Here is a 24,058-nt window from a genome sequence, read left to right as displayed (position 1 = left end):
TGAACTTTACAGTGTGTGTTCGTCTCTCTCGTATACAGACATAGTATAAGACAAATTGCCAACCCAGAAGCCCTATATCATTCCAGAAAAGCGAGAGAGAAAGAGAGAGCGAGGCACGGCACCGCATTCAACACGAAGACACGTTGCCTTTCAAAAAGCAACAGAGAATTTAAACTGCTGAATAAGGGAGGAAGGCGGGCAAGGAAAGGGAATGATGACAACAGCAGTTAATTATCGTGGTGATGGCAGTGGCGGTGTTTTATTCATTTATTTTTTTTTCTTCTGGGAATTATTCAGTTCTGATCATAGGGGGATTCCAGCACTGGTTAATATGCCGAGCATATCCAGAACTACATTGACCAATATTCAAACGATGTTGAATGGTTTGAGAGATTTGGCTGCTATTTCTAGACACCCGAGCGACCGATTAGGGGGTAGTGTTACGACAGTGGTGGTGGTGGTGGAGCTAGATGATGGCAGAACTAGGAAGAGATGGATGCTGACAGAAATATCACGACAATGAAATAAAAAGCTTACTCATCCCTTGTGATGACAAGGGCGGAAGCTGTAACCTCTACGTGGTCACATCAGCTGCTAGAAATAGCAGTCAAGTGACACTCTACCCTCTTGAATGAAAGAAAGAGTACATAAGTCAACTGGATCAAGGCTCGCATGAGTTAATTGAGGTCACACACACACACACACACACAAATATCTATCTATCTATCTATCTATCTATCTATCTATCTATCTATCTATCTATCTATCTATCTATCTATCTATCTATCTATCTATCTATCTATCTATCTATCTAATTATCTATCTATCTTTCGCTCCAAGACAGATCTCATGGATACTCTCGGTTGCATCAGAAATGTTTCTGGGATCCCAGGGGTTTTTGGGTCTTTCAACATTAAACCTCCTTCGTCCAGGATCGATCGGGTCCCAGATTGCATCCTAGTAGCGGCAAAACACCGGTTTGCTCCTTTTTTATTCAAAGCCATTTAATAGTTTTTTTCGGCAGCTTAGGAAGTGGAATGCATGTCACCTCTGCCCACATCCCAACCTCATTGTGTCACTAGTAACTCCAAGCCAAGTCAGAGATTTGCAGTGTTAACGCCCCACAAAATATTGGCACACATGTGTGTGTTCATATACATACATGCATATATATATATATATATATTTCTTTACTACCCACAGGGGCTAAACACAGAGGGGACAAACAAGGACAAACGGATTAAGTCGATTACATCGACCCCAGTGCGTAACTGGTATTTATATAGGCGCAGGAGTGGCTGTGTGGTAAGTAGTTTGCTTACCAACTACATGGTTCCGGGTTCATTCCCACTGCGTGGCACCTTGGGCAAGTGTCTTCTACTATAGCTCCGGGCCGACCAAAGCTTTGTGAGTGGATTTGGTAGACGGAAACTGAAAGAAGCCCATCGTGTATATGTATGTATGTGTGTTTGTGTGTCTGTGTTTGTCCCCCAACATCGCTTGACAACCGATGGTGGTGTGTTTACGTTCCCGTAACTTAGCGGTCCGGCAAAACAGACCGATAGAATAAGTACTGGACATACAAAGAATAAGTCCTGGGGTCGATTTGCTCGACTAAAAGCGGTGCTCCGGCATGGCCGCAGTCAAAATGACTGAAACAAGTAAAAGAGTATATATAAGGCAGAGAGCAGGCAGAATTGTCAGCACGCCGAACAAAATGCTTAGCGGCATCTCTTCCAGCTAGCTTTACGTTCTGGTTCAAATTCCGCCGAGGTTGACTTCGCCTTTCATTCTTTCGGGGTTGATAAAATATGAACCAGTTGAACACTGGGGTCGATGTAATCGACTAGCCCCTTGTGCTTAGAGTAGAAAGGACACACACACACACACTCAACAGTATGGTTAGGGAGCGCTGCGAACTGACCCGGTGTGTTTACACTTATATGTTTACAGCGAGAAATTTTGTCGAAGACAATCCAGTGAATTAATTGGCTTTCGAATAACACCTCATGCACATTTGAACCGGTAACAAGTTGGTATTTATACACATCAATGCTCAGCGCTGTCGTCCCGTGTGTGTGTGTGTGTGCCTATACATCTGTACGTATCATATACATACACAATACACAGAAAACAAAATAAAACATGATTGTTTACAAATTATTTAGTTACACCATCTTGCATTGCATACGTTTCATTAATATAACGTGATTACTGGTTACAAAATGCGAATTACATGATATTTAATGTGAAAATGTCAGACTATTATTACAGGTTCTGTAACTGTCGCAGACAGAAGCGATGACATCGTTGAGATGGCTCGCGACTATATCAAATGTGCTGTGAAAGGACTTAATACGGATGTCAGATGCGGAGGAGGAATTAACAAAGAACAGAATAGGGTGAGACAAATGGGAAGAAAGATTGCTATCAGAAAGTCTACGCAACAGACGTGGTCATTCTCTGACAGTTTTACTGTTTTTTCTTCCCTTCGTTTTCCTTTGATGTTCCCCATAAAGCTTAAACTGTCATTAACTTGGTCAAGGGTGTCCATTGTCCGTTAAATTGTATATCATAAGATATATTTATCTAACAACATACATAGACATAGTTATACATACACATGCTCACATAGACATAAGTAACTATACATACATACATACATACATACAGCCATATATACAAACATGGATACATACAAACACACACACATACATTCATACAAGCATACATACATATATGCATCCAAACATACACACATACATATTTATCAATAAGCATACTGATTACTTAATGTGGATGGAGCTGGCAGGAGAGGGAGACCAAGAAAGCCATGGGACGATGTAATGGAGGCTGATCACAAGACTCTCAACCTCAAAGATGATATGACAAAGGACTGGGATGACTTGTGTGATAAGCAGCTCTTGAGAAGACATGCCCACTTCGGGGAAACTGAGTACTACTGTGTGTGTGAACTTTAGGTTAGTTAAAATAAGTGTGACATATTCTAACTTCTAAAGGTAAATATCAGGTCATTAAGAATGAAATGACCGATTTTCTTATGCACCAAGTTTTGCAGTTGTTAACTCCTGTTTTATCCTGACAATTCTTTGTTTTACAACATTGAAGAGTTACATCATCACTTTTCAACATGCAATTCATGGAGTCTGATTGTATCGTGAGTTTTCTCTTGAAAATCAATTTTTGTGAATCTATGGATAGATAAAAAATTCATGCTGTTTATGAATATGAGTTCTGTTGTGGAACTAATGCATCCCAGACAGCTCAAAACATTAATGAGGTGTTTGGTGAAGATGTGGCGAATGAGTGCACTGTATGTCAATGGTTTGAGAAGTTCTGGTCTGGTGACTTTACTCTTGAATATCACCCCTGTGGTAGACCTGAGACCAAGGTGGATAATGATGAGCTGGAAACTGTAGTGGAAGTGGATACATCTCAAATTACACGTGAGTTAGCAGCAAGGTCTGATGTTTCGATTCTAACTGTATTGGAACATCTGAAACAAATCGGCAAGGTAAAGAAGCTGGACAAGTGGGTACCACACAAACTGAACAAGCATCAAATGACATGTCTTGAAACTTGCTGTGTTTTGCTGTCACGGCATAAAAGCGAACCATTTTTGAGTTATATTGTTACATGTGATGAAAAATGGATTCTTTTCAACAATAGCAAGCATTCTGCACGGTGGTTAATGGTGTCTGTTTGGTGGTCCAGCTCCGGTGTCATCCACTACAGTTTCATGAGACCTGGTAAGTCAGTTACAGCAGATGTATACACCAACGAATTGAATGAAATGATGAGTGAACTTGCAATTAAACGACCAAGATTGGTCAATAGAGACAGGCCAATTCTCTTGCAAGACAATGCTCAGCCACATGTTGCACAAAGAACGCTACTCAAGTTACAGGAACTGAACTTGGAAGTACTCTGTCATCCACCATGTTCACCAGACCTTGCACCAACTGACTATCATGTTTTCCAGGCATCAGACAATATTTTGCAAGGAAAAAACTTCAAATCTGAAGAAGATGCAAAAACAGCCTTTCAAGATTTTATTACTTCTTGCTCTCCAGAATTCTTCATTGCCAGCACAAACAAGCTACCAAATAAAATGGCAAAATTGTGTTGATAATTTAGGTGCATACTTTAATTAACTGCACTGCTTTTTGTTGAGAAAAAGTAAAATAAACTTTCAGTTCAAAATCGGACATTTCATTCTTAATGACCTGGTATATAGTAGGATTTTTTTAAACATTGAAAGATTATGAGGGTCCGTCCAAGTAAAATAGGAATCAAAGGGGTCCATAGGTAAAAAATAGTTGAGAACCAGGGTGGACTGAACTGTCGATCAATCAAGCACTGCCCGAGGGCCTGGAGCTCTGAGGGGCCTGTGCTATACGTTAACTCAACTACAGCAGACATTCAAAGGGGCCTGGTAAACGGTAATGCCCGAGGGCCCTTAATACTCTCAGTCTGTCCCTGTTGAGAACCACTGATACACACACACACACACACACGAGTGAGACCAAAAGTAATGCAAAAGTGAGCATAACCTTTTCATTAACTGACATAGTTTGTTCAAATTGCACATTTTAGTAGAATAATTCTTCCCCTACACAAAGCCCCTACTCAATATAGTCTCCAACACAGGAAATGCATATACACCTTCATTAAACCCAACTCTCAAACCCTCTTTGGAAATATTCAGGTGTGCAATGTTGTACCTACTTCATCACAGTTACTTTCATCACATCCGTGTCATCGAATCATTGTTCCTGAAGACTATCCTTCATTGGATCAAGCAGGAGGAAGTTGGAGGGCATCAGATCCAAGCTGTATGGTAGACAAGCGAAACTACTGACCAGACTAATTTGCTAATTGCCTGATTCATTGCCAAAGATGTGTGTAGTAGTCACACACTGTTATGGCAAACGTCAATCATTTTCAAATTCTTGCTTGATCTCTTTCTTCATCCTAACAGCTTCTTTTAGCTTTTCAAGTGTCTTAATGACAAGCTCACAATTCATGGTACCGCCATGATCCAGAAAATGAAGGAGAACAATGTCCTTGTCATCCCACAAAACAGTCACCATGACATTCTTTGTCAATTGTTGGTTCTTGAACTTCTTAAGCCTTGGACATATGAAACCATGTGTGTGTGTGTGTGTGTGTGTGTATGTGAGTTTGTAAACATTTGTAAATAAATCTACATACGTATATATTTGGAAATATGTGACTATATATATATATATATATATATATATATATATACACATATACATATATATGTGCATGCATGCACACACACACTCTCCACCTCTGGCAGTCTCATCACCGCAACTAACAACCTTTACTCTCTTCCAGACTAACAGCTGCAGTGATGACAACAATGATGATGGAGAGAGAGGGAGAGGTGTTAAGGTATCACGTTGAGGGTGATGGTGGTGGTGGTGGTGGTGATGGTGGTGGTGGTGGTGGTGGTGGTGGTGGTGGTGGTGGTGGTGGTGATGGTGGTGGTGGTGGTGATGGTGGTGGTGGTGGTGATGGTGGTGGTGCAATGAGGTTTAAAGTAAATAAGTTAAAAGGAGTGGGTGGATTGGTGGATGTGGTACGACAAGGGTGAAAGTGGGAAGAAGAGAATTAGGGTACATATCCATGCTATATACAGAGCAGGACCTATTCTAAATATATACATATACACACTAGTCTATATACACACACAGTATATGTATATGGAGTGATGAGACTTGGCTGGATATATACAAATACACAATATATATATCATTACACACACATAATTGTACATACAAACACATACATAAATGTAACACACACACACACATTATATAGGGTAGGGGATGACTCTAGCTTAAGCTTCGAATCAACCCCCTCCGTCAATCTAGCAGCTCTTTCTTCTTTGTCCTCCTCCTCCTCTTCCCTCCATTTCTACATCACATCATCATCATCATCATCATCATTTCTACTAATTCTCCCCTAACCTCTCATAATCTTCAACAACATCCCATACAACGCACCACCCTGATCCCACCCCGTTCTATGCAGCCCCCTGTAACAGAACCATTTTCTCCCTGGAGGAAGTGCAAGGGGAAAAAGTAAAAAAAAAAGATAAAAAAAAGAAGAGGAGGAGGGACAATACTACTACTACTTCTACAACCAGTACCATTGACACTAATAACACCACCAACACCACCATTGACAACAATTCTATAGTCACAGGCCCCAAGAGATATTTCTTTAAGGAAGTCAACAGAAACTAAATTATAAACAAAAGGGTGCAGCATAGGGGTGGGGGGTGAAATAGAAAGAGAGGATGTGTAAAGATACATATATATAACACACACACACATGCATAAGTGTGAAACAGAACAGAGGGGGGGTAGTGGTGAATAAGTGAAAATTGTGTACACGTATGTATCTAAATATCTGGTGTGTGTATGTATGTAGATGTAAGACCCACCAAAAATATAGTGTGTGTGTTATGGCAGGAGTGTATATGTATAAGCACAGGAGCAGCTGTGTGGTAAGAAGCTTGCTTCCCAACCACATGGTCCTGGGTTCAGTGCCACTGTGTGGAACCTTGGGCAAGTGTCTTCTACTATAGCGTTGGGCTGATCAAGCTTTGTGAGTGGATTTGGTAGACAGAAACTGAAAGAAGTTCATTGTATAGATGTGTGTGCGTGTGAATATTTGTTCCCCAACTACCATCACTTGACAACCGATGTTGGAGTGTTTATATCCCTGTAACTTAGCGGTTCGGCAAAAGAGACTGATAGAATAAGTACTAGGCTTACAAAGAATAAGTCCTGGGGTCCATTTGTTTGACTAAAGCAAGTGCTCCAGCATGGCTGCAGTCAAATGACTAAAACAAGTAAAAGAATAAAAGAATGTGTGTGTGTGTGTGTGTGTGTGTGTGTGTATGCACTCAACCCAACACTTCAGAATATTTGTGGTCTGCCCTCTTTATCTAAAGCCACCAATATCCTTTTCTGCAGTTTCTGTGATGGAATATATAGCCTTCCTTTTTGCTGTAATTCCAAGCCTAGTCAGAGCTTTCAAGAATGAATGCACCCACAAAACCTTGACAGTCTACTGCTGTTGTTTAACAACAAGACTGCCAGCCCTGATTTCTGCACTGCTTTACCAGTTCCTGATACATATTTGGCAAGCACCCTTTCATGAGCCTCCTCCATATTTTTCTCTCAGGGCATAGTCAGATTCAACATGATCACCTGTTTGGTGGAATTTGAGAACCTCATGAGATCCACTCTCAGTTGCCAGTCTGGAGCTATGGAAAGTAGGCATGATGGCTACTGAAGTTTAGATGAACTGAATTTTTCTCTAGCTCTGAGGAAAGTGACGACTTCTTGCCTGTCACACTTAACCACCCATGAATGCCTCCCACAAATTGGGAAAAAGTGCAATAAGGAGGTTTGGCTTCGTCATGAGTTTTTGTTTGAGATCCAAGTTTAATGGAGCAGTCTCTTCACTAGGAATAGCACAATCTCATTTCTGCACCTCATTACTATACCTGACACAAATATATGTACAAGTGTGTCAACAGAAAATGAAAAAGACAGTGAATTAAAAAAAATCAGTAAATGAGAAACTGGTGCCAACACCAAAACCAGGACTTCCTCCACGGAAATGTTTGCTATGTATCAGGTAAAACATAAACGGTGTTGTCCATTCTGGGATACTGAAACAAGGAAAAACCATTACCAGACAGATTTATTGCCAACAACTTAATCATGTAAATGAAACATTATACTGAAAAGTGGCTTGCTTTGGTAAACAAAAGTAGGTATTAATTTAGCGTGTAGTCTACTGCTATATCCGTAATCTATACTGTGAAATGACCTGATCTAGGTTAGGATTAGGGTGAGGGGTTAGGCTAGGGTTTAGGGTTAGAGGTTAGTGTTTAGGGTTACGATTTAGAGTAAGGGTTTGTGTTTAGGATAAGGGTTAGGGTTACGATTAGACTGTATGCTAAAGTGTAAATGGCCAAATGACCAGGTAGACTATATGCTGAAGTGTAAATCGCTAGGTAGACTGCATGCAACAGTGGTATCCAAAAACGAGTATTATTTTCCTGTGGACAAAATGAGCTTGGTCTGCGAAACAAATCCAGAGAAGTTAGAAAATTATTAGGATGTGAAACAGTTCCATATCATTTATACTCACCAAATTTAGCACTTATGGGTTATCACACGTTTTAAATCACTAGATTATTCCACAGGTGACAGAGCACTCAGAAAAAAGGGAAATATTGAATACGCTGTTTGAAACTCTTTTCAGGAAGATAACGCAGACTTTTTCAAACAAAGAATTGAAAATTTGTTTCCCTGTTTGGTTGCAGTCATTGATATTGGTGATAAGACTATTTTATATATAATGTTTAATTAAACTTAAATGACATTTGCTATTCTCTTCCTTTTGAAAATATGTATTTACTTTCCAAATACCACAGTATATATGTGTGTGTGTATGTGAATTTGTGTGAGTGTGTGGGGAGAGGGGTGTACCCACTCACAAACAGACGCACTGGAACAAAAAAAAAAAATCAAAACAACTGAAGCCTATGAGAATTCCCAGCAGAAATATTTTTTTAAATAATAGGGGGGAAATATATATATGAAAAAACTGTGAAATTGTGTTTTACTGGGAACTGATTGTCGGGAAAGATAATTTAGAGTGAATAGTAGTAGCAGTAGTAGTACTGGTGGTGGTGTTGATGGTGGCAGTGATATCAATTCTGGAGCTTATAGAGATATCTGTGTGTATGTATCTGTTTTGCACACACACACACACACTACAAGACATATATATATTCTGTATCTTATGTATATGTCTATATATATGCACATGTGTCTATATATATATATATATATATATATATATAATATATATATATATATATATATATATACACACACACATACACGCTATAAGGTACATTATCTATCTATCATACATACACACATGCTGTAAGATACATTATATTTATCTATACACATATATATATATATATATATATATATATATACATAATACACACACACACTATATGACATGTTACATACATACAAACATGCATACACACACAGATACATACATACATACATACATACATACATTCTTTATCTTATATATCTCTATATACAAACATGCTATTAAGACACAGTCTAGTGAGCTGAGGTGATACAGGAAAGAAGGCAGGGTCAGCTAAACATCTGAACCAAACCCTGACTGCTTTATCACTGAATTAACTTCTCACAGACAAACAACAAACATGAAAGAAACTTCCTTATGAATCTTCCAGTGACCCCAACCCCAGCCCCAACCCTGCCGTCCCCTCCCGTACAACCCCCCCCCACCCTCCACCTCACGACACGTCCCCTATCACTCCAGTCTGCCCCTCTGGCTCATCAGCTATGTCTACAGCTCTGGCTGTGCAGAGCGGATCTGAAGTAGTGTGTTGAAATAGATAGTGTTGTATTTTGATATACAGTCATATTTATTTTATGCATGCATATATACATATACTCTTATATACATAAGCATACACATACCCTTATATGCATATATATCTGCATGTACTCTAATACAGATATACATCCATATACCCTTATGCACATATAGACATACATATATTGTTATATACATGTATACAGATACCCATATATATACATACATATATTGTTATATACATGTATACAGATACCCATATATATACATACATATACATACATATATATATATATATATATATATATATATACACACATATACTCTTACATATATGTATTTATATATTCTTTTATTTGTTTTAGTTATTTGACTGCGGCCATGCTGGGGCACAGCCTTTAGTTAAAAAAAAATCGATCCCAGGACTTAGTAGTACTTATTCTATCAGTCTCTTTGGCCAAAGCACTAAGTTACAGGGACATAAACACCAAGCGATGGTGGGGGATCAAACACAGATACACAGACATATATATATATATGTGTCAAAATATTTTTGTTGCTTAGTGAAAGGGTTACAGTTTCAAAGCGACGAAAATATTTTTCCACAAATGAAAATTAAATGTTGAAGTGAAACTTATGATTTTTTGTGTGTTCTTGAATGGCTTACAAGTATCTTCCACTCTGCAATTGTTTTTGATCTCCGATCAAATCATTTACTATGCAAATACATCTTCGTAATATATATATAACTCCTCTTTCTAGCAGGTAGGTGCCTTTGTATGCCCTTATAATTGATATAAATTTTAATTCTATGGCTATCACTTGCTATTTATGGCATGCAACCACTTATATTATTGTTGTTATTATCAAATATTTATATTACTGTGGATAATAATAACATTACCAATATCTACATCTCTCTCTCTCTCTCTCTCTCTCTATATATATATATATATATATATATATATATAAAGAAATACAAAAAATAGGACAAGAATGCAAAACATCCAGACAGTTAGATGATACAAAAAAGGGGCAAGAAAAAACAGGGCCGGGTCATTCGGAGTTTTCTTTCCTCAGTCGAGTTCCAGATTATCTTTGTAATTTTGGCTGGTAATACTTAAGGTTGCTCCAATCTGGCCAGCCCCAAGGAAAAACTAAGCTAAGAGCATTGGATTCCTTGGAAGAAAGCAGCGAATGTATACGAAAACAAGGGCGGAAAAAAAAAATTGAGAAATGGTACACAAATACAAATGCAATTAACAGGACATTAACAACAGGTGTCTTTCGACTAAGGATGAATTAAATTAAGCTACAAGTCCCTCTATGTCTCTCTTTCAGCTGAGAAGTTCTTCGCTTGAGGGTTTGTGGTTGCTAGTGCTATGTAAAAGCACTTGTGTTGGTGCCACATAAGAGCACCCACGCCTGTGTACCTGTGCCAGTGTCATGTAAAAAGCACCCAGTACACTCTGTAAAGTGGTTGGTGTTAGGAAGTGCATCCAGCTATAGAAACCATGCCAGAATGGACAACTGGAAACTAGGCAATTTCCAAATGACCACTTCCTGTCAAACCACTCAACCTATGACAGCATTGAAAGCAGACATTAGATGATGATGATGATGATCACTCTTTTATAAGAAGAGAACCTTGAACTTTAGGCCTGCTAACCACCGTTGAACTGTCCAACAGCTAGCAGGTTGCAACTTTCAAGTCATGGTCACCCCTCTCCCGTGATTTACAGGAGATTTGGTTGCTATTACTAGCAGATTAAGTCACTAAATAAATGATGTTCTTGGTTGGCCACCACCAGCTTCCTTCAAGCCTGTTTTTTTTTATTATTATTTTAAAATTAAATATAGGTATTTCTTGCCCAGTATTGGAATTTCCTTGTGAAGAGATCAGGGCATACTGAGAAAGTGGACTGTTAGTCTTTTGTAGTCAGCCTCCAGCATTCTAGTGACCCTTGAATACCTTAAACTATTTCTTAGAAAATCCCAGCCATTAACAGCTGTTTAGAAATGTTATAAAGTGGCCTGATGAAAACTGAAGACAAGACATCTTGGTCCTTTCTATCATTGTTCTTCTCTTTTATAATCCTTTCCACTATAAGCACAAGGCCTGAAATTTGAGGAGAGGGGATGGTTAGTCAATTACATCAACCCAGCATGTAACTGGTACTTATTTCATCGACCTCGAAAGGATGAAAGGTAAAGTTGACCTGGGTGGAATTTGAACTCAGAACGTAGCAACAGATGAAATACTGTTAAGCATTTCGCTTGGCGCTAACGATTCTGCCATCTCACCGCCTTGTTTGTCTCCTTTATAATGACAACCACAACTAACTTGCAGTTCCATTAATCAATGAAGCTGAACAAACAGTCCTTGACCTATTGCTTTCTAACCCCTACACTTGGTGAGGGACCATATATATATATATATATATATATCAATATTGATACATTCCTAAATGTTTGGTGGTCCTGAGAGATGTTCTTTTTTTTTGCACATGGAGATAATAGAAGACAAGCACCAATTATTTGGTTTTTCCATTTCAGGGTTGTATTTCCAAACAGCTTACACAAGCCATACATGTGTAGCCTGAAGTTACAGTCAAAAAACCATACACACAATGCTTTTGTTTTCACAAGTATATTTAAAAGCATTATATCATCCATGTGGCAAATAATGCCATCTTATTATTATTATCATTATCATTATTATTATTATTATTATCATTAAAGGCGACAAGCTGGCAAAATCGTTAGCATGTTGAGCAAAATGCATAGTGGTATTTTGCCCGTTGCTACATTCTAAGTTCAAATTCTGCCAAGGTTGACTTTGCCTTTCATCCTTTGGGGGGTCAATAAATTAAGTACCAGTTGAGTACTGGGGTTGATGTAATCGACTATTCCCCTCCCCCAAATTTCAGGCCTTGTGCCTAGAGTAGAAAGGATTATTATTATTGAAGGCAGTGAGCTGGCAGAATCATTAGCACGCTGGACAAAATGCTTAGCAGGATTTCAACTGCTGTTAAGTTCTGAGTTCAAATTCCATAAAGGTCATCTTTGCTTTCCATCCTTTCAGGGTCGAAAAATAAGTACCTGTTGTATACTGGGGTTGATATGATTGACTAGACCCTTCCCCCAAAATTTCAGACCTTGTGTTTATTGTAGAAAGGATTATTATTATCATCATCATACTCGACAAAGTGTAAGTACCTTGAGAGAAAAGATGGACCTAAGAAGCATCAGATGTGGTGTGCAAGAGAGATGAATGCACTGGTATGGTCATGTGGTGAGAATGGATGAGGATAGCTTTGTGAAAAAGTGCCAGACCCTAGTGGTTGAGGGAACCTGTGGAAGAGGTAGACCCAGGAAGACCTGGGATGAGGTGGTGAAGCACAACCTTCAAACATTAGGCCTCGCCGAGGCAAGGACTAGTGACCGAGACCTTTAGAAATATGCTGTGCTTGAGAAGACTCAGCAAGCCCAAGTGAGGCCATAACCCATGGCCTATGCCAGGGGTGTAACCAGCCCACTTATGTGTACCTTTCCTTCATCAGACGCTAAACTTTGCTTGCAAAGACCTGTTGAGGCAAGTGAAATCGCAATCAAATTTGATGACTATCATCCGTGCTAGTGGAGCGCTAAGAGCACCATCCGAGGATGATCATTGCCAGAGCAGCTGACTGGCTTCCGTGCCGGTGGCACGTAAAAAGCACCATTTGAGCGTGATCATTACCAGCGTCGCCTTACTGGCACGTGAAAAAATATTCGAGCGAGGTCGTTGTCAGTGCCACTGGACTGGGTCCTGTGCAGGTGACATGTAAAAGACATCATTTGAGCATGGCTGTTGCCAGTACTGCCAGACTGGCCCTTGTGCCAGTGGCATGTAAAAGCACCCATTGCACTCATGGAGTGGTTGGCGTTAAGAAGGGTATCCAGCTGTAGAAACTCTGCCAGATCAGATTGGAGCCTGGTGCAGCCTTCTGGTTCGCCAGTCCTCAGTCAAATCGTCCAACCCATGCCAGCATGGAAAGTGGACGTTAAACGATGAAGATGATGATGATGGTCATCATCGTTATCATTATTATTATTATTACTATTATCATTAAGGTGGTGAGTGGATAGACTCATTAGCACTCCAGGCAAAATAGTTAATGGCACAGAGTCCTCTTTATTTTTCAATGTTGTTGTTGTTGCTGCTGCTGTTCTTCTTCTTCTCATTATTATTATTATTCAGGTCACTGCTTGGTATCGAACTTGGAACCTTGGCGTTAGTAGCCCATGCTCTTAACCCCTACACCATGTGTTCATGTCCATTACACATTTCATCCTTGTGAAATTCATAAATTAAAGTCCCAGTTATCTATTGGGCTCGATATAACCCCCTTTATGTTGTTACTTTGCCCTGGCTCAAGTTTGATCAAGCAGACCTGTAAACAGAGACATTCCATCCATGACCTACACACCTTTTCAATGAGTGTACAAAACTACATTACGTAATGTGTCGTCCTTCTTCTCTTTTAAGATGGCAAGACTCAAATGAGATTTGGTTGCTATTTCTACCAAGAAGAGTGACCAACCAGAGGCTCCCTCATTGGTTCATGATCAACAACATCCCGTATGGCCACAGTTCGATTTCTTTTATTTAGGCACATGGCCTTTCGGTTGAAATCAGCAAAAGAAAATATGAAAGGAAGAGTCCATTTTAGTTAGAAAAACTGGTTAATAGTACATGAGGGACAACAGAATGACGACTATTAAATGGTGAACTTTTTATACATTCAATAACAGGGAAGTTGCATATACACATAGATGGATGGACTCACACACACACACTTCAGTGCTGCTAAGAACAGTGATAACTGAAGGTGGGGTGTCTTTCCTGTAGCTGACATTTTACATCAAAGCCACTAAACTCATCAACGTGCTGCTGATGCTGATGAAGTACACATTGCCTATAGTGGTGGTGGTGGTGATGCTGATGTTGTTAATGATGATGATGGTAGCGATGTTGATGATGGTGGTTGTGGTTGCAGTGTTGTCAATGATGGGGGTAATGAGAAACAGAAATGCATGATGTGATGGTTCTGCGTGTACGTATGGCGGCAGCAGCAGGTGTGGTTTCGTGTCCAAAGTACATCTGTTCCAGATGAAGAATTCTACATCAATTATCAAACCATTATGAATTCTATCCGTATTGGTTTATCCATCAATTTACCCCCGCCTCTCTCTCTTCACCTCCTCCTCTTCCTCATTCTCAATCTATTTGTGTGTGTGTGTGTGTGTGTGTGAATGTTGCCTGAAAGATCAAGTTAGACATTCAACCACACAAATCAGACCAGATACCATTATTATGAACATATGCCACCTACACGGTTAAGTGGCCATTGCTCATAACAACATCTACATGGCTAAAAGATGTGGGCATTTTGGTGACATAACAACCACCACAATGATGTAACAGCTCCATCTTGGATAATAATAATCTCCAAAATTAAACACCTGACCCCTCAAAATAATATATATATATACATATAAAATGTAGCCCAGAATGAACTCCAGAAATTTCAAAACATACAGCAGCCATACAAAAACTTTAACTTTTACTCTTTCACTTGTTTCAGTCATTTGACTGTAGCCATGCTGGAGCACCACCTTTAGTCGAGCAAATCGCCCCCAGGACTTATTCTTTGTAAGCCTGGTACTTATTCTATCGATCTCTTTTGCCGAGCTGCTAAGTTACGGGGTCATAAACACACCAGCATCAGTTGTCAAGCAATGTTGGGGGTACAGACACACACACACACATATATATATATATATATATATATATATATATACATATATATATATGACAGGCTTCTTTCAGATTCCGCCTACCAAATCCACTCATAAAGCTTTGGTCGGCCCGAGGCTATAGTAGAAAACACTTGCCCAAGGTGCCATGCAGTGGGACTGAACCCGGAACCACGTGTTTGGTAGGCAAGCTACTTACCACACAGCCACTCCTACGCCTATAACTATGCAACATCTTAACACTGTCATGCAGAAATGTAACTTGAATCTGAAACGATTAACTCCACTTTACCAAGATGAGCTTAACCTGACACTAAACCCTAATTCCAACCACAAACTCTGAACCAAGACTCTAAATGTGAAAACCACATCTCAAAGATAGAATTTCTCTTTAGTGAAAGAATGTACTTCAACTTTTCCCTTGAAACATCAAAATGGAATACTGGTTTATCCTACACACAGAAACATTCTAATCCACATCCAAAGGGCATGAAGTCACTTACAAACACCACTCCAGCTTCTGGCCTAACAGTAGAAAAACTTAAGAGGGGAGTTTTTGTCTTCTCTCTTTAGCTTTTCTACTGCTACTATAATGGCCTTTGTTCCACAAAGCTACCTGAGGCGCTCGCGACTCACTCAACTCTCTCTTCCTCTCATCATACATACTGCAAGACAAAGTAAATGTAAACTTAACACTAATTCTTTTTACTAAAGCCAAGTTCATTAAAAAAAAAAGGTGTAGCCCATGTCAAGACAATCAGGTCCACTAGACCAGTGTTAATTCCGATTTCCATGGCGTTTCAACAACTGAAAGTAGAAGACTTCTTTCTGAACGGTACAAGAATAACTCCTAACAGCCGCTGGTATTCGTTTACAAGCTGAACAGACTGGAGCAAAATGAAATGAAATGCCTTACTCAAAACCACAACTCGTCGTCCATCTGGGAATCGAACCCATGATGCCAATATTCAGATCTCTAGGTCACTCGCCTTCACAGGTCTATCAATACCCTAAACACTAACTGAACCCATTGTTTTCTTTTTCCTTCGTTTCCTTTCGTTATTTTTCAGTGTGGGAGTTTATGTGACCTCAGTTAATGAGTGTTGTAAAATGTCGACAAGCAAGTTTAATGGTGTAGGTATGTGTGATCGTCTGCAAGATGAAGAACAGTTGCGCAAGGTCTTACTTTCAGATTTGTTTGAAGAGAGACAATAAAGAAACTGTTAGACGACATATACCACTGATATCAACATAAAAATACTCAACAGTTTCCATTTAAGTCAGATAACTTGAAGCAATAAGTGGCCGCACTGAATTGTGTTCTGTTGTGTTGTATATGTGTTTTTGACATACACACATGTATAAATATATAATTGATACATTATGAAATAGCTTTAGTTCTATTAAAGTGAGTATACGCATACATATGTTTGAGAATGTATGTATGCGTGTTTATACATACAACATATATACATATAATTAGTTTGATAGGATCAGATATGTGTGTGCGCGCGCGCGAACATATACACACATATATACGTGCGTGCGTATGTGTGTATATGAGAGAACTGCTGTAAACTATATTTATAGCATATCTGCATCAGATGTATGTGTGTGTGTGTGTGTGTGTGTAGAAGAAGAAGAAGAAAGATAGCAAATCTGAGAGAGTGAAAGTAAAGATAGAGGTAACGAAAAAGAGCGTGAGAGAGGAAAACAGAAGAGAGAATTAAGCAGGAGAGAAAGAGGGAGACAAAGAGAGGAGAAGCAGAAGAAGGTGAGAAAGAAAGAGGGGAGAGAGAGAGGGGGGAAGCTGCTAGGAGCAGAGGGAGAGGGAAGCAGGGCACAGAGAAAGAGAGAGTCAGACAGAGAGGGTGAGAAGTGTAGAAAGAGGGTGAAATTTTGAGACATTAAGACAATAAAGTGGGGTGAAAGTCAGTGATGAGAGCAAACAGTTCATTCATACATACTCATACACACACAAACACATATACGTACAACCATTCATAACGATTACATATTGCTTTCACGCATACACACACACACACACACACACATACACATACATATATATATATATATATACACACACACACACACACATTGACATATAAACATACACACATGGCTATATCAATTCACACAAACATGTATACATATATACACAAACTAGATTTCTCTGGCTTCCTATACATCTCTCTCTCACACACACACACATTACACTCTTCTAACACGCACAACTGTGTCAAAGACAGTCTGGATACGGGTGTGAGAATGTATATAGGAATGTGTTAGTCTATGTGCCTGCATGCGTATGTAAGAGCATATTTGAATTCATCTATATCTATCTATGAGTATACATATATACATACATACACACACACACACACACACACACATATATATATATAATATATATATATATATATAAACATACACACACACATATATATATATACATACATACACATATATACATACACACATATATATATACATACACATATATACATATACATACACATATATACACATACACACACACATATATGTATATAAATACAAACATATATATACATATATATATATATGTATATAATATATATACACACACACACACACACACATATATATATATACAAACATATATATATATATATATATATATACAAACATATATATATATATATATATACACACACACACACACATATATATATACAAACATATATATATATATATATATACACACACATACACAAACATCAATACACACACATTCAAACATTAAACCCTCAGTGTCACAATTTGTGACGATAGAATATTTCCTTTACAGTATATACACATTATATACATATACACACACACACACACACACACACATATATATATTAGATAGATACATACATAGATGGGTACAAAGAGAGAGAATAACCTATATGTATGATTGTATGTGTGTATGTGTGTGTGTATATATGATAGTATTTTTTGACTGTGTGTGTATAATACATAGACACACACTGTTGTACATTGATAAATTCTGATACATTTCTCAGAAAGTAATACATCCAGACATTCTCATAGTCTCTCCCTCAAACCCCGTCATACATAAACACAGAGTATGTAACAGTGTGTGTGTGTGTTTGTGTGTGTGTGTGTGTGTGTGAGAGAGAGAGAGAGAGAGAGAGAGAGAGGGAGGGAGTATGAGAAAGAGAGTAGTTAGTATATATGATTGCTTACTTACTTGAGGAACCGCCTGAAAGACGAATTCTTCAACCGAGAGGGCCAACTCGGTCAGCAGGGTATATATATTATATATACATACGTATACATATATATAACTCCAGCCCACTTCTGGACGCTGGACTATCAGCACACTGTATGCACGAGTATATATATAAATCAAAGGAGACAGAAGGGTGAGTGTATATATGTATATATATAATTATATATACATGTGTGACAGAGAGGAGATGTGTGATCTGAGACTGACTCAGACAAACTGACTGATGCAAAGAGACTTTCGTAATCCCAGCTCCACTCTGGTCCCTCCAGTCAGGCTAGTTGCAGTTGTCTCCCTTGGAGTTCTGGCATCGTTTTACCATTTTGCGTGCTCCTACCTTAAATTTGTGTGTGTGATACCTAAGAGAAAGAGTGGGAGAGAGAGTGTGTGTATGTGTGTGTGCGTGTGTGTGCGTGCAGATATGAGGTTTATGCAGTTATATGCATTTTAGTGTGTATGTGTGTGTGAGAGTGTGGGTATGTTGGTGTATGCAACAGTTTGTGCAGTTCGCATATATGAAGGTGTCCCTGCGTGGTCGCAGTCCAATAATTGAAACCAGCTAAAGAAATGAGAGTCTACAATACAATCCTCTGCTTATACTCCCATACAACACGACACCAATGGTACTCACAATGTCCCTCTAGTTATTGTAGATCCATTAGCTTCTGAATATCAAAATAATACTTTGAAGCTTCATGAATTTATAACTTAAATTAAAAATTCTGTTTTTAAATAAAAGGTTCTGTTGTTACACCTGTCGTTATTTTGATTTTTAAAAAAACAAACAAAAGAAACTGTTAAATGAAATAGTGATGAATCATCATCATCATTATCATCATCATCATTGTTTAACATCCGCTTTCCATGGTGGCATGGGATGGACAGTTTGACTGAGGACTGGTGAGCCAGATGGCTGCACCAGGCTCCAATCTGATCTGGCAGAGTTTCTACAGCTGGATGCTCTTCCTAATGCCAACCACTCCGAGAGTGTAGTGGGGTGCTTGTGAGCAAATGTGACACTGGCACAAGTGCCTTTTACGTGGCACTGGCACATAAAATGTATCAGTGTCACATAAAAAGCACCTGTGCTGGTACCACGTATAAAGCACCTGTACCAGTGCCACTGGTGCTGGGGCCACATATAAAGGACCCACTCCACTCAATACGGTGGCTGATGTTAGGAAGGACATCCAGCAGTAGAAACCTCGACAAAACAGATGACTGGAGCCTGGTGCAGCACTCCAACTGACCAGCTCCTGTGAAACTGCCCAACCCAAGCAAGTATGGAAAACAGACATTAAACAATGATGATGGGAAAAATAGGGTCTCATTCCTAGACTTAAGTTGTCCCCTTAACTTAAACAACACCTCTAAACAGTTTTTAAACACACAATGATATTCATTATTTACATTATTTACATTCGATGGATATTTGTCCGCATCTTGTTTGTTGTTAACACTATGTATCGGCTGATATACCCTCCAGCCTTCATCAGTGTCTTGGGGAAATTTTGAACCTGGCTCATTTCTAAGGTATTTTTTGATCTTGACTGGCTTCAGTGCAGGTGGCACGTAAAAAGCACCAACTGATCATGGCCGTTGCCAGCCTCCCCTGGCACCTGTGCCGGTGGCATGTAAAAAGCACCCACTACACTCACGGAGTGGTTGACGTTAGGAAGGGCATCCAGCCGTAGAAACACTGCCAGATCAGACTGGAGCCTGGTGCAGCCTCCTGGCTTCCCAGACCCCGGTTAAACCGTCCAACCCATGCTAGCATGGAAAACGGACGTTAAACGATGATGATGATGATGATGATGATGTCACTGCCTGGAATCAAACTTGGAATCTTGGGGTTAGTAGCCCGCGCTCTTAACCACTATGCCATATGCCCGTGGGCATATAGAACACAATGATATTGTTTCATGTTTGGACTTTTCCTGTCAAGCATTCACTCATCCATGTCGTTTGTCAGGATCAGGCACCTTCAAATTCTTCTGTTCACTGAGGTATGTTGATGGGTATGTGTATACACAGCCTCACAACACAGAGATGTAAATCTAAGTGACACACAGTGTATTCTGGGTAGCTGAGCATTGTGGGTGATCACTGGAGCATGCTTTTGTGGTCCAAGCAGAATCTTTGATTGATCATTGTCCCATGTTATCACAGGGAAGTATAACATGGTTCAAAATTGAGTGTACCGTGTTATCCCAAATCAGTGATGAATGAATCAAGTGATAAACGAGGATAGATGTATTTTGGTAAAAATAGCTCAACATGAAATTTTTTTACAGAATCTCCAAGTCACATTCCTTACTGAATAGAATACAATTTTCTCTGGAGCTAACACATCCACAACCAACATAGAACTTACTGACCATTCCTTTAAGACTTACATGCACCATCATGAGAGTTTAACCTCTCCTTACCACACAGAAAACATTACAGAATTTTCAAAAGCACATTTTGAAATCAAGAGACAAAGGTAAGCATTACATTGGCAGTTTTAGGTAAGATACAGATATTTAGGAGCTGATCAAAGTCATGTGACCTCAGTTTCAAAGAAATTCCATGCAATTGCCAAATTTTGCTACTCTTAAATAATAAAAAAAATAATTTTTATTTCCAAAACATGGTTAACCCTTTTGATACCAACCCAGTTGAAACAGGCTCTGGTTCTGTAGTACAAATATCTAGTTTTCATAAGTTTTGAATTAGTATCTTCCACCAAACCTTAGTCACAATTTATGTTCCTAACACTAGCTGAATGACAACTAAGTTATTTTACTAAATTCTTTATTATTTTTAAAGTAATTGAAAGAAACACAGAGCATCTCAAAATAAATACAGTAACGAAAGGGTTAAATATTTCTTTAATAATTTGAAAGATAACCCCACGTGTGTGAGAGATGATAGTCAATAAAATACACAATTAGTACACCAAGTGTATTCTTGGTATTTTCTAACCAACTGACACGTACAGTCAAAAAAAAAAAAAAAAAAACCAAACTTTGGGATTTTATAACTGAACTGTGGACATGCTGGAGCACCACTTTGGAGGTTTTAGCAGAACAAATCAATCCCAATATATATTTTTTAAAAATCTGGTACTTCATTGTCAAACTGCTAAGTGATGGAGAATATAAACAAACCAACACCAGCTGTCAAACAGTGAGTGTGTGTGTGTGTGTGTGAGAGAGCGAGAGAGAGAGAGAGAGAGAGAGAGAACAAGTACAAACACTATGACAGACACATGTACATATTTATACACACACATACACTTACACATTTTTTTAACAAGTTTCCACACAGTCTCTGTTAATTAGATTCATTCAGGGCTATAATAGAAGACACTTGCCCAAGGTACTGCACAGTGGGACTGAACTTGAAACCAAGTGGTTGCAAAGTGACCTTCTTTACCACACAGCCACGCTGGAGCCTATAACTTACATATATAAACATACATTACACTCTACATCTAGCATAAATTTGCATCAAGCACTTAATGTGTTTTGTACCAAAACATAAACAAAAGCTTGAAACTAACTAGAACAAACAAACAAACACACACACACACACACACACACACAAAACAGAAGCAACATACTAATTTCCAGATGTTGGTAAAACTTTTCGAGCCAAAATTGATGACTCAATGAACTCTCATCTTCACAAAAACCATACATACATACATACATACATACATACATACATATATACACACACACACACACACACACACATATATATCAACACGCACATCTATATATACATGCCTCTGCATGGCCATAGCCAGTAGGTTGAAACTAGTAAACATATAGTAAATATACGTGTGTGTGTGTATGCACACGCATACACACCCACACACAATGTTGCGCACATACATGTGTGTGTGTGTGTGTGTGTACAGCGGACATGTGGTTTTATTTATCAAAGTCATTAGAGTAATTATGTCTACTCACGGTCTTAAACAATTAAAGTTTATTATTGAGCTAATTAATGCACATACACTCACACACGCAACCTGTGTGAATACATGTGTTTCTATTTATGTATATATGTATGTATATACATGTATGTGTGTGTGCATGTGTGTACATTGTTACTATTAATCTTATTTTGTTTGTCCCTTCATTGTACAATGTGTCCCAGTTTTACACAATATCACACAATCTTAATGAAGCAAACCAAATTGAAACAGACCTGAATTTAATTAAGTTTGTACAGTAGGCATAGTCATGGCTGTGTGGTTAAGACGTTCATTTAGCAACCATGTCGTTTCATGTTCAGTCCTACAGCATGACACCTTAGGCAATTATTTTCTACTATAGCCTTGGACTAATCAACCCCTTGTGAGTGAATTTGTTAGATGGAAACTATGTGGAAGCCCATCATATATTTATATATCAACAGCTATGTTTATATTTATTTCCATGTGTGTTTAATGAAGGTGCATGGCTCAGTGGTTAAAGCATCGTGCTCACAATCAAGAGGTAGTGGGCTTGATTCCTGGACAGGGTTGTGAAGACACTCTATTTTATGTTGCTCCAGCTCACTCAGCTGTAGAAATGAGTTGCGACATCACTGGTGTCAAGCTGTATCGACCTTTGCCTTTCCCTTGGTATGAAGAGGGCAGGCTGGTATGTCTGGGCGACTGCTGGTCTTCCCTAAACAACCCTGCCCGGACTTGTGCCTCGGAGGGTAACTTTCTAGGTGCAATCCCATGGTCCTTCATGACCAAAGTGGGGTCTTTACCTTTTCTGTGTGTGTTAGTGTGTGTGTGTGCATACATCCTCCTCTGCCACTTGAAAACTGGTGTTGGTTTGTTTACATCCTTATGATTTAGCAGCTCATAAAGAGGCCCAATAGAATAAGTACAAGGCTTTGAAAAATAAAATAAGTGCTGGTGTAGACACCACCTTGCAGGTGTCTAAGGTGATATGTAAGCATGGCTGCAATCCAATGATTAAAACGAGTAACAAGAAAACAAAGTATTAAACCTTGGATTCTGAGTTCAGTCACACACACACAAATACACGTGCACACATAGCAAGAGTTACTCAGGAGTCCACAGGTTTATGCCTAGGCCCTTATAAAACTGGTTGACATGTGCCTTTGGCATGATTCTCTGGGTCTGTAAGCTCGTTGGGTCAGTCACACGGCAAACGCAGAACAATGAATGTACTATAAATAAATACCCTGTTTTACATAATGACTTCTTTTTCTCCCATTACAAAATCAAACACACATCAATACACACACACACAGACACATGTACTAACCAGGCTTAAAGACACATAGACACACACACCAACCAGGCATAAAGACACACACACACACACATCAACCAGGCATAAAGACACACACACACACCACACACACCAGCCAGACATAAAGACACACACACACACACACACATCAACCAGGCATAAAGACACACACACACACACATACCAGACATAAAGACAC

General features: G+C 38.9%; 1 protein-coding gene across 6 annotated transcripts in view; it reads right to left on the bottom strand.

Moving 5' to 3' along the window:
- Positions 1–24,058, bottom strand: part of LOC115216424 (ras-associated and pleckstrin homology domains-containing protein 1) — a 529,703-nt gene that overhangs the window by 258,178 nt on the left and 247,467 nt on the right. The window contains exon 1 of one of the 6 annotated variants that reach the window (XM_036506778.1): positions 18,551–18,772. The exons of the other annotated variants lie outside the window; for them this stretch is intronic. The gene's annotated coding sequence lies outside the window, so the exon portion shown is untranslated. Of the gene's footprint in view, positions 1–18,550; positions 18,773–24,058 lie in introns of those variants that run through there. 6 annotated transcript variants of the gene reach the window in all.

The sequence above is a fragment of the Octopus sinensis genome, linkage group LG10 (assembly GCF_006345805.1).
Source record: "Octopus sinensis linkage group LG10, ASM634580v1, whole genome shotgun sequence".
Lineage (NCBI taxonomy): Eukaryota > Metazoa > Mollusca > Cephalopoda > Octopoda > Octopodidae > Octopus > Octopus sinensis.
The sequence above is the reverse complement of the archived record's forward strand: the minus strand, read 5'-3'. Positions and strand labels throughout refer to the sequence as shown.